This window comes from Myotis daubentonii, chromosome 2, assembly GCF_963259705.1.
Source record: "Myotis daubentonii chromosome 2, mMyoDau2.1, whole genome shotgun sequence".
In the NCBI taxonomy this organism is placed as follows: domain Eukaryota; kingdom Metazoa; phylum Chordata; class Mammalia; order Chiroptera; family Vespertilionidae; genus Myotis; species Myotis daubentonii.
The window spans coordinates 12,003,436-12,016,408 of NC_081841.1; the positions used below are offsets into that span (position 1 = coordinate 12,003,436).

At 43.2% G+C, this 12,973-nt stretch overlaps 1 protein-coding gene and 1 non-coding gene across 9 annotated transcripts in view; one reads left to right on the top strand and one right to left on the bottom strand.

The window, feature by feature from the left end:
- Window positions 1-12,973, bottom strand: part of RIC8B (RIC8 guanine nucleotide exchange factor B) — a 111,736-nt gene that overhangs the window by 29,931 nt on the left and 68,832 nt on the right. The gene's annotated exons all lie outside the window — the stretch shown is intronic.
- Window positions 384-490, top strand: LOC132228851 (U6 spliceosomal RNA). The gene has a single exon (XR_009451462.1). It is a non-coding gene; the product is annotated as a U6 spliceosomal RNA (small nuclear RNA).

Consider the following 12,973-nt stretch of genomic DNA (forward strand, 5'->3'; position numbering starts at 1 on the left):
CGTCGGCCTGCGGACTCAAGGGTCCCAGGTTCAATTCCGGTCAAGGGCATGTACCTGGGTTGCAGGCACATCCCCAGTGGGGGATGTGCAGGAGGCAGCTGATCAATGTTTCTCTCTCATCGATGTTTCTGGCTCTCTATCTCTCTCCCTTCCTCTCTGTAAAAAATCAATAAAATATATTTTAAAAAAAAGAGTATGAAATTATGAAAGGTGTGAATAGAATAAATAGACCAACCAGGAGAGAGTTGGCCATTAAATTTTCAAATACTTGAACTACAGGGTAGCTCCCTTGACAGTAAAAATAAAAGGAAGTCTTGCTTTCAAAGAATATAGCAAACTGGTGAAATTTATGCAAAAAGAAACGTGTATTAATAATATAAGTAGTGCTTGCTTCGGCAGCACATATACTAAAATTGGAACGATACAGAGAAGATTAGCATGGCCCCTGCGCAAGGATGACACGCAAATTCGTAAAGCGTTCCATATTTAAAATATATATATATATATATTTGTAGATTAAATACAGTTTACACTCTAAGTTTCGACCATATGCTACCTTAAAAACCTATTGGTAACTATGGTTTCTTTGGTAATAATTCTCAGTGGGTACTCAATAAAATCGTATTACAATTTAATGAGAGATCATGGTGGTGTAATTTGAAAGCCCTCGGAATACATCTGATCTGCTCTCTCTTGCATTCAGAGCTTCTGCAAGATGAAGTGGTTTAGAGAAATCAAAGAATTCTTAATGGGTTATTAGGAAAAGTGAATATCCAGTGTATACAGGTATTCTTAATATTCATGGAGTCAGACATGACCTTAATGACACAGTCACTGAGGTCAAAGGATCACAGATCTGAACCCACATGGCATACTCTCTCACTGAATGAGTTTTTTATAGGGTTTATTATTATTATTGTTTTTAACAAGTAAGGATGTTTAGTGGTCCAGAAAAGAAATATTCACTGAAATTGTGGAAGTCTAAAGTGAGATATGAATAAATGGTCCAAATGAATATACCCAAAAACAAAATAACAATAAAAAGACACAAAATGTAACCACCTACAATAGCTAAAGATGAAAACAGTTTAAGAATTCAGAGTTTATCAAAGTCCAAAATAGATGAAAAAGAAGTAAACAGAGCACTAAATAACCTGCTTTCTTATGCAGATTGTCTTCCTGGAAGCCAGTTAATAGAAAAATTTCCTAGCACTTTCATGAAAATAACACTTACTTCTCATTCACTGGAACAAACATGTGCCAACTCTCTGACAGCTTCAGTTACAGAGACAATTTAAGACCCACCTTGTCTTAATAGCCTCAAAGCAGATGAGGCTATAGCCAATAGTTTTAAAATAAAATGAACTTTTGTTAATAGCATAAAATACTTAAAATGGGGGTTGGGTTGGGAAGACAAATGGACTACATAATTCTCATAGTAAGAAGCATTTTCCTTGTGAAGTTCTGACTGATGTTATATATTTTCAGTCCTTGGTCAGGAATTTGCATATGCGAAGGGCTTAAGTAATACACTGATTTTCAACTACACCAATGGTTGGCGCTCCTAACCCCCACCCTGCTGAAGGGTCAACTATATTTGGTGGGGTGTTTCTAGCTACTTTTTCATCTACTTTCAAATACATTGTATAACATCCTATTTGATATTGGGAAAACAGTAAAAAGGAAAATGGACTGAACTTGAATGGTAAGGTGAGCTGCTAAAGGCAAAGAAAAGATATTCTGTGGTCCTTAAAAGAAAAAGAAACACAAGTATATGTGTTCTTTGTCATGGTAACCATCCATACAGTTAGGTGAAACTGCTGCAAAAATGAAACAAATAGCACTCAGTCAGAAAGTTGCAAGAAATATCTCACCATTATGTTACCAAGATGCCAGAGGGCACTATAAACAGAGGAAAGCAAACAGCAGCACACTGCAAAGTCAGAGCGACACTGGCAGTCACGGTATCACTGCTTCCGCAAACACGAGTTTTATCACACTCTACCATGAAAATGAAAATGAGGGTTAGCCCTTTTACCAAGGAAAAAAATGGCAGAGCCACAGTCTACCCAGAGCCCCTTCCCCCTTCTCTGTTACACATAATCCTTTCCTTCCAAATACTTCTAGAAATCCTACCTATACAGTGGTTCTCAACCTTCTGGCCTTTAAATACAGTTCCTCATGTTGTGACCCAACCATAAAATTATTTTCGTTGCTACTTCATAACTGTCATGTTGCTACTGTTATGAATCGTAATGTAAATATCTGATATGCAGGATGGTCTTAGGCAACCCCTGTGAAAGGGTCGTTCGACTGCCAAAGGGGTTGTGACCCACAGGTTGAGAACTGCTGCTATACTAGCTTCCTCTAACTACTCTCTCTATGACTAGCCTCACACCCCTCCAACTAATACCTGCTATACCTTCGTAAAGCAAAAGTGTGACAGTACTGCCTTCCTGGATGAAACTTCTAATTTCTCCCCTAAAAACTGAAGCTCAAGTTCTACAACAGGGCCAAACAGGTTCTTCATCTTCTGGCCTTTGCTTTCTTTCTCAAGTTCATCTCTTATTACTGTACACACTGCCAATCACTGCACCTTGGACTAGTTTTCTTTTCTGTGTATACCAAGGCAGTACCCCCTTTCTCTGTCCTCTCCTGTGAAGACTTTCTTTGACTTTCTCCACACCACCCAACCATTCTCTCTCCCAGGAGGTCACAGAACCTGACACACTCCTCTCTTCTGGTGCTTACCATAGTGCATTGAAAGTATTCCTTTTAATGTAGAATCTACAGGACAAGGTACGGGGGTGCCAAAGTAGCTTACAGTTATTCATATGGAAAATAACAGTTTAATACAAGAATAAACTGTTTTGTGTATTCACAACTATAAACCTACTTTTGTCAACCACAGTAAATTCAGAGAGAGCACAAATGTTTGTTCTTTTGTTAAACTCTGGGGCACCCATTATCTGTAAGGTTCCTTGTTAAAACTAGGAATCCAAAGATGAAGAAGACATAATCTTTGACCTGAAGAAACTAATGTCCAGAATGAAAGTTCAACACATAAAAAAGTTACAACATAGCAAATGCGGAAAGTATTAAAAACAGAGAAAAGTAAAAATTATACAAGGCAGAGATTGATTAAATCTGCCTTGAATGATCAGAAATGTCTTTACGGAGATAATGCTTAACACACTTCAAGGATAAACAAAGCTCACTATGCTAACAAAGACAGGGAAAGGCATTCTATGCGAAACGAACAGCACCTGCTAAGTCATGCAGATATGCCAAGAAATGGTGCAGTATAATCAGGAAAGAATGAAGAACTTGGTACAATTAAGAATACACTACGAAGACAGGCATGGAGGGAAATTTTGGATTTTACCATGCAGGTGACAAGAAGTCTTTAAAACTTTTACAAGAATGAGTGATATAATTATACTTGCATTTTTAGAACAACCCCTCTGTTAGCCATGTGGAAGACAAATAGAAGAAAACCTGACCAGACAGAGATGACTATTTTAATAGTTTATTAAGTGGTACTTAGATTCGGGAATGCCCAGCAAATAGGCTGAAGCAGAAGTCAAAGGAGTGATCACTTCAGGGGCCAGAAGAGAACTCTAAAGAATAGTGGCAATAAAATGTCGACAAAGATAGGAGTTAGCAAATGAGACTGAAAAGAAGAGAGAAATCCAGGTGTGTGGTAGCACAGAAACAGAGTGGTCAATGGTGTCAGCTGTTAGTGAGAGATGCAGCCAAGATAAGAACCAAAAAGTACCTGCTGTGTAATTTGTTAGTGAACCTGTGACCTGACGGAGCATTTTCAATGGACTCTGGGGAGGAACGGCAGGGGACAGCCTGACCGGCAGCAAGGCGAAGCCTGAGTGGGTAGTAAGGCATTGAAAAGAAAAGCAGGTGAACGTTTCAAGATGCTGAGACGTGAAGATGCATATAGGTTGAGGGGAATACAGGGAGAGTTAAAAACAAACAAAAGAATAGAGGATAAGAACGGATGGAGCAAGCCTTCTGAGAAGACAGGAAGAAAAAAGATCAATAGGAAAAGAGAACTGCTTGGCTCTGAGATAAAGAGACACCTATTCCTCTGAGAGAGAAAGGAGACAAAAGTAAGTTTATAAAGGTGAGGGATCTCAAGCCTTATTTATCTCTGCAATTCAGCCCCTGCCACAATGCCTAGCACATACTGGGAAGTAATGAATATGTTAAAAGGGGGGGAAACCTCACCAAGGCAGGGAGCTTTTAAAAATATTTTCTTTTATTAAACCAGGTTAGGTCTAACTTTAGGCCCCTTCAGAAAGTATATAATTTGCAGAGCAGGTAATAAGAGTTTAGTTTTGTCAGGGCTCCACAAAACAAGTGAGTAGCATGAGCACATGTTAGCTGGAGATTCAGTTTAGCTGGCACAGATGGGTATTGAAGATACTTGGATAGTTCTTTCTGTGCCAAGTCTTCCATAAAATGTTGCCCTTTGTATTTCACCCTATTTCAGTTTTCTTTCTTAATCCAGTCTCTGTGTTCCTAACCCAGTTTGACAGCTGCCTGTTGTCTCTACTTAGTGGTCTGACTTTTGAGCCTGGATCAAGTACCTTCACTTTCAAGCAGCTTTGAATATCCTTAAGAGGGAGGTCAGCCACTGTGATAAATTACTTAACATTTATTTCATTTCGATACAGTCTGTCTCCAAACACAACCCAAATTCCAAGATCTGATGACTTTTATAAGATGAATGTTTTTTGCCCCAGATTTTAAAATTGCAATTAGTTGACAGAATTTAAAAACTGGGAGATTTTATGTAAAAATTCAGAGTCCTGGTCTCTCCTGGAAAATCTATAAGATTTGGTAATACTGACTTACGTGTTCCTCCATGGTAATAATCAGTGGGAGCCAAACAGTAGCAATGTCCTCTTTCTAGTTGCCCCCTGCTCACCCCCTTGTCCTCAGTCCCAACCTACTATCTCCCCAACAATGAGCTAAGTGTCAGTTTTCATTTATCATCTTACGTCCACTCCATTTGACTTACTTTTATTACCAGCCTGGCACTTGTAGGCATTTGTGTTATAACCCTTGATAAGAAAGTAAATAATACAAATGAGGGCAGAGACCTTATTTATCTTGTATACATACCTCTGTATTCTCAAGGTCTAGCTCAAAAATATTTGCTAAATAAATTTTTATTCCAGAAGAATAAATCTACTAAACTTAAAAACAAATTGGAAGGAGAAGCAGAGGAAAATATATGGATTGTTAGAGGTCAAATGAAAAAGATACAATTTTGCTAATATGGGTTGGTTTGGGGCCCAAAGTTAGGACTATGAAACACAAATGTTGGGTCCAAGGGGGAATGAAGTGAAACATTTCAAATGAAAAACAATTAACAAACTCCTTTATAAATGCATATACTATTATTCACTATGACATTCACTAAGTCCTTAGTAAGGTGACTACATTTATACGTGTAATTTATGTACTTAGATATGTAATTATAGAAGAAATAAACTTTATTTTCCCTCATTTAATAACTTTTTAGAAGTAACACAAGAAATGCATGCTTATTGTAGAAAAAAAATTACAAAGCAGAGAACTTAAAAGCAAGTTAATAGTCATCCTACTACTCAGAGATAACAATGGATAATATTTTGGTGTATATTTTGATACACTTTTAAAAAAATATATTTTGATTTTTTACAGAGAGGAAGGGAGAGAGATAGAGAGTTAGAAACATCGATGAGAGAGAAACATCGATCAGCTGCCTCCTGCACATCTCCTACTGGGGATGTGCCCGCAACCAAGGTACATGCCCTTGACCGGAATCGAACCTGGGACCTTTGAGTCGTCAGGCCAATGCTCTATCCACTGAGCCAAACCGGTTTCGGCTGATACACCTTTTTTAATAAATAGATACGTGTGTGTGTATAATTATACTTTAAAAAAACAAATTTCTGATTTCAGAAAAATTTATTCAATTCGGCCAGTATTTGCAGGTTATGTGCAAGGCACTACACCTGTCACTTAATTCCAAAATGCTATATTAATTTTTTTCAAAGTCATGAAAGAATTGAATTGTTTAAAAGAGCAGATATTAAATAACTAGTCTATGATAATAGCTGAAGATAATTATTATGAGAGGAAATATGGAATGATAATACTCAAATTTGGGCTTTAGCCCTAAGCAACTATGTAACCTTCAATAAGTTACTGAAAGGCTCTCAAATGCAAGGGTGCCTCTTTTACGACATTAAAATAATAATGATATTTATCTTAGAGGGGTCTTATGAGAATGATGGGATTATGGCATAGGACATTTGGCACAAGATACCTCAAAACAGCTTTGTCATTGTTATGACATTGATCAGATTATGTTGCTAATATACCATCTTAATAGGAACTGAAGTGGTTGGAGCAATCAGTCAGAAATGAAGTTTAAGAATTCAATGGATACAACTCAGTAGTAAAAAAACCGAATACAGTTGACCATTGAACAATATAGATTTGAACTGTGTGTGTGGGTCTGTTTGTATGTAGCTTTTTTTCAATAATTATGTATAGTACTATAAATATATTTTCTCTTCCTTATTACTTTCTTAACTTTTTTTCCTTTAGCTTACTTTACAAAGTATATGTTAATTGACTGTTTATGTTCCTGTCAACAGTAAGTTATTAGTAGTTAAGTTTTTGGGGAGTCAAAGTTACATGTGGGTTTTCAACTGTGTGTGGGGTCGGCACCCCTAAACCTCCATGTTGTTCAAAGGTTAACTGTAGTTTAGTTATAAGTGGGCAAAGGACCTGAATAAGCATTGTCCCAAGGAAAACAGCAGCACATGAAAAGGTGCACAACATCCCTAATTATTAGGGAAATACATATCAAAACCACAATGAGAGATCACCTCACACCTATTAGGATGGCTTTTATCAAAAAAACAAGAGATGGTAAGTGTTGCAAGGATGTGGTAAAAAGGGATTCCTTCTACACTGTTGGTGTAAATGTAAGCTGGTGCAACCACTATGGAAGATAGTATGAAGGTTTCTCAAAAAATTAAAAATAGAACTACTATATGATCTAACAATCCAACTACTGGGTATATTTCCAAAGGAATGAAATCAGTATTCCCAAGAGATATCTGCATTTCCATGTTTGTTGTAGCATTACATACAACTAGAGGTCCAGTGCATGAATTCGTGCACCTTGAAAGGAACTGTGGGCCACTAGGCTGCAGTGGGCGCAGGGGCAGGTCTCAGCCCATCCTCCATGCCCCCGCCCAACCACTACTGCTCCCACTGCAGCCACTCCCACGTGCTGATGGCGCTGGCCCCGTTCACACCCACTGATGGCGCGGAGCAACTGGGGCCAGCGCCAGCAGCGGGTGCAAGTGGGGCTGGCGCTGTCAGCAAGTGTGAGTGGGGGCTGCTGCCCTGATCATCCCTTAGGAGCAAGGGGAGATGGAGAAGCCCTGAGGGACGATTGGGGCTGGCAGCCACTGCTCGCACCTGCTGATGGCACCAAGCAATCGGGGCCAGTGCTAGGGGCTGTCAGCGGGTGCGAGCGGGGCTGGCGCTGGAAGCATGTGCAATGGTGCGCAGGAGCAAAGAATTTTCAGTAACCACCAGAGGCTTGCCCTGATGACAGCGACTGGCGCCCCGCTTTGGTCTGGCACCCCTGCTCACCTGCTCCACCAAGTTCCATGAGTGCCCCCTGGTGGTCAGTGCACATCATAGGAACTGGTCGTTCTGCCGTTTGGTCTATTTGCATATCAGGGTTTTATATATATAGATAACCAAGATATGGAAATGAGTTAAGTGTCCATCGATAGATGAATGGATAAAGGAGATGTGGTAAATATATACGTATCCTATCTAATAAAAGAGAAACATGGTAATTAGCCGTACCTCCGCTACCCTTCCCATTGGCTAATTAGGGAGATATGCAAATTAACTGCCAGCCAAGATGGTGGCCGGAAGCCAGGCAGCTTGAAGCGAACATGAGGCTTGCTTGCTTCAGTGACGGAGGACTCCAACGTTCCCTGCCTGCCTCTGAGCTTGCAGTTTGAAACATTGTTACAAATATAGAAGCTAAACAAAACCCCAGAAACCTGCTTTCAGCCAGCCGGGATCTCAGAGCTGGAGTTGAAACAGTGTTTCGATTATAGAACCCAAACAAACCAGATACCTGCTTTCAGCAGCCGAGGCCTAAGAGCTGGAGCCAAGCTTCAGAGCTAAAGCTGGCCCAGAATAAAAAAAGAAAAAAGAAAAAAAGGAGTGGTTGGGAGCTTCAGTCACCCGCCAGCCTGAAAACAGCCCTCAGCCCCTCACCCAGACTGGCCAGGCACCCCAGTGGGGACCCCCACCCTGAAGGGTGTGTGACCAGCTGCAGTCATCATCCCCTCACCCAGGCTGGCCAGGCACCCCAGTGGGGACCCCCACCCTGATCCAGGACACCCTTCAGGGCAAACCAGCTGGCCCCCACCCGTGCACCAGGCCTCTATCCTATACAGTAAAAGGGTAATATGCTTCCCAGCACCGGGATCAGCGGAGCCGCGAGGCCTCCCAGCACCTGGATCAGCGTGACAGGGGGCAGCGCCCAAACCCCGATTGCCTTGCGGCTCAGTGTGTGACAGGGGGTGGGGCCACAACCTCCCTATCCGCCCTGCTCTGTTCATGACAGGGGAAGGCGCCCCAACCCCCTGATCTGCACTGCTTTGTGCCTGATAGGGGGGAGCTCCCCAACCTCCTGATTGCCCTGCGGCTCTGTGTGTGACAGGGTGCGGTGCCCCAACTCCCGTATCGGCCCTACTCTATGAGTGACGGGGGGGGGGAGCTCCTCAACCCCCTGATCGGCCCTGCTCTGTTCGTGACAGGGGGGAGCTCCCCAACCCCGATTGACCCTGCTCTGTGCGTGACAGGATATAGAGCCCCAGCCCCCGTGATGGGCCCTGCTCTGTGAGTGACAGGGGGCAGTGCCCAAACCCCCTGATTAGCCCTGCTCTGTGCGTGACAGGGGGTGGCGCCGCAACCTCCCCATCGACCCTGCCTTGAGTGTGACAGGGGGCGGTGCCCCAACCCCCCAATCGGCCCTACTCTGAGCGTGACTGAGGGTGGCATCGCAACCTCCCGATCTGCCCTGCTCAGTGCATGACAGGGGGCGGCGCCCCAACTCCCCAATCAGCCTTGCTCTGAGCCCGACCAGGGGCTGCACCTAGGGATTGGGCCTGCCCTCTGCCACCCGGGAGCAGGCCTAAGCCAGCAGGTCATTATCTCCCGAGGGGTCCCAGATTGCGAGAGGGCACAGGCCGGGCTGAGGGACCCCCCCCCACCAAGTACACAAATTTTTGAGAGAACCAAGATGGCGGCATAGGTTAACGCCGGAGTTTGCTGCTTTGAACAACTACTTCAAAAGTGAAACCAAAAAATGGAAGGGACATCACCCAGAACCACAGGAACGCTGGCTGAGTGGAAGTCCTACAACTAGGAGGAAAGAGAAACGCACACGGACACTCAGAGGAGGCGCAGTGGTGAAGTCAAATTCTGAGGTGCGGAGTGCGCGGAGCAGGCTGGCGGCGGAGGGCGCGGTTGTTGTTTTCAATCGGGAGGGAGTCGCAGACTCTGAGCACCAGATCCGGGCGAGTCTTTAGGGGCCCAGACTCAAACGGGAGAAGCGGGACTGTCTGGCTTCGGTCAGAGCGAGTGCAGCTTTCTCTCCGAGCTTTGCAGCGAGCGGGTGCTGGGACTCAGAGAGGCAGAGCCCCTGGGGACAGGACTGAGAGCCGCCATAACTGCTCTCTCTCGCCCACCCTGTTGATCCTGTGCGACCCGCCCCGCCCAAGCCCTGCACAGAGGCATTTGCCGGATAGCCTCAGGCAAAGGCTAGATTAGCACCTCCCTAGAGGACAGAAGTTCTCTCACTGCTGACACAGCTGATTCTCATAGCCACTTGGCCTGGAGGTCAAACCCTCCCTGGAATTAGCTACAACAATCAAGATTTAACTATAAGACTGCGAACAAAGACCACTAGGGGGTGCACCAAGGAAGCATAACAAAATGCGGAGACAAAGAAACAGGACAAAATTGTCAATGGAAGAAATAGAGTTCAGAACCACACTTTTAAGGTCTCTCAAGAACTGTTTAGAAGCTGCCGATAAACTTAATGAGATCTACACGAAAACTAATAAGACCCTCGATGTTATATTGGGGAACCAACTAGAAATTAAGCATACACGGACTGAAATAACGAATATTATACAGACTCCCGACAGCAGACCAGAGGAGCGCAAGAATCAAGTCAATGATTTGAAATGCGAGGAAGCAAAAAACACCCAACGGGAAAAGCAAAATGAAAAAAAGAATCCAAAAATGTGAGGATAGTGTAAGGAGCCTCTGGGACAGCTTCAAGCGTACCAACATCAGAATTATAGGGGTGCCAGAAGATGAGAGAGAGCAAGATATTGAAAACCTATTTGAAGAAATAATGACAGAAAACTTCCCCCACCTGGTGTAAGAAATGGACTTACAGGTCCAAGAAGCGCGGAGAACCCCAAACAAAAGGAATCCAAAGAGGACCACACCAAGACACATCATAATTAAAATGCCAAGAGCAAAAGACAAAGAGAGAATCTTAAAAGCAGCAAGAGAAAGAAACCGAGTTACCTACAAGGCAATACCCATACGATTGTCAGCTGATTTCTCAACAGAAACTTTGCAGGCCAGAAGGGAATGGCAAGAAATATTCAAAGTGATGAATACCAAGAACCTACAACCAAGATTACTTTATCCAGCAAAGCTATCATTCAGAATTGAAGGTCAGATAAAGAGCTTCACAGATAAGGAAAAGCTAAAGGAGTTCATCACCACCAAACCAGGATTATATGAAATGCTGAAAGGTATCCTTTAAGAAGAGGAAGAGGAAGAAAAAGCTAAAGATACAAATTATGAACAACAAATATGCATCTATAAACAAGTGAATCTAAGATTCAAGTGAATAAATAATCTGATGAACAGAATGAACTGGTGATTATAATAGAATCAGGGACATAGAAAGGGAATGGACTGACTATTCTTGGGAGGGAAAAGGGTGTGGGAGATTCGGGAAGAGACTGGACAAAAATCGTGCACCTATGGATGAGGACAGTGGGTGGGGAGTGAGGGTGGAGGGTGGGGCGGGAACTGGGAGGAGGGGAGTTATGGGGGGGAAAAAAGAGGAACAAATGTAATAATCTGAACAATAAAGATTTAATAATAATAAAAACAAAAGTACACAAATTTTTGTGCACCGGGCCTCTAGTATGTTTATAAAATGTAATATTATTTAGCCTTGACAAAAGAGGAAATCCTGCTACTTGTGATAACATGGATAAACCTAGAGAACTTTATGTGAAGTGAATAAGCCACATACTGTATGATCTTACTTATATGTGAAATCTTAAAAAACAAACAGCCCTGGCTAGTGTGGCTCAGTTGGTTGGAGAGTCGTCCCGTGCACTGCAAGGTCTTGGGTTTGCTTCCCAGCCAGAGCACATACCTAGGTTTCGGGTTCAGTCCAGGTGGGGGAACATGCGGGAGGCAACTGATCTATGTCTGTCTGTCTGTCTGTCTCTCCACCTACCTCCCTCTCTAAAATCAATAAAAAATAAAGAGCAAACATATTTCAAAAACAAAAACAAAACATACATACAAACAAACAACTCATAGAGCCAGAATACAATGGTGGTTACCAGGGGGTTGGGTAGAGGTTATGGGAAATGGGGAAATGCTGGTCAAAGAGCCTAAGCCTCCAGTTATAGCATGAGTATGTTCTGGGGATCTAATGTACAGTATGGTGACCATAATTAACAGTTATTGAACACTTGAAATGTGCTAAGAGAGTAAATCTTAAGGTTCTTACCCCCCCCCCCACACACACACACTCGCTAACTATGTGTGGTAGTAGGTATATTAACCTGACTGTAGTAGTCATTTCACAATGTACATGTATATCAAATCACTGTGCTGTGTACTTCAAATACATACAATTTTATCTGTTAATTATACCTTGATAAAGCTGGTATAAAGAAAAAACAGAATTCAACTGACTTAAGATTTTGAGAGGAGTAAAGTTTTCTATCTCCAAATTATCTATCTCAAAAAACGGGGATACTATAAAAGAGTGCAAAATAAAATCTGCTTAGATGGGACTTTTTACTAGGACATTTATAAACCAGGAGATGAAGAAACAAGTAAGAATATCAGAATAGTCGAAGTACCTTATTTAGAGAACTTGCCTTTTGCAGAGCAAACAACCCATACAATTTTAGGAAACACCTTTCAGATGTATCTCAAAAAACAATTGCTTTATATATACTTATAAAATAGTATTTATTACATTCCAGTGTAGTTATTTTATGTAGTTACTAGAGGCCCAGTGCACAAAATTCTTGCATGGGTAGGGTCCCTAGGCCTGACCAACGATCAGGGTGGATCAGATTCCCGTCTACCTGCCTCCTCCTTCCCTCACTCCCTCAGCACCCCACCGCCACCACTGGCCACCCACCATGTTCCGTGCCGCCCCTGGTGGTCAGCGCATGTCACAGCAAGTGATCGAACTCCCGGTCTCCTGGTCAAACTCCAGAGGGGACACTTTGCATTAGCCTTTTATATATATACTAGGGGCCCGGTGCACGAAATTCGTGCACTGGGTGTGTGTGGGGAGGGGAGTGTCCCTCAGCCCAGCCTGCCCCCTCTCACATACTGGGAGCCCTCAGGCGTTGACCCCCATCACCCTCCAATCGCAGGATCGGCCCCTTGCCCAGGCCTGATGCCTCGGCCAGAGGCGTAGACCCCCATCACCCTCCAATCGCCTGATCGGTCCCTTGCCCAGGCCTGACGCCTCCGCCAGAGGCATAGACCCCCATCACCCTCCGATCGCCTGATCGGCCCCTTGCCCAGGCCTGACGCCTCCGCCAGAGGTGTCAGGCTTGGACAGGGGACC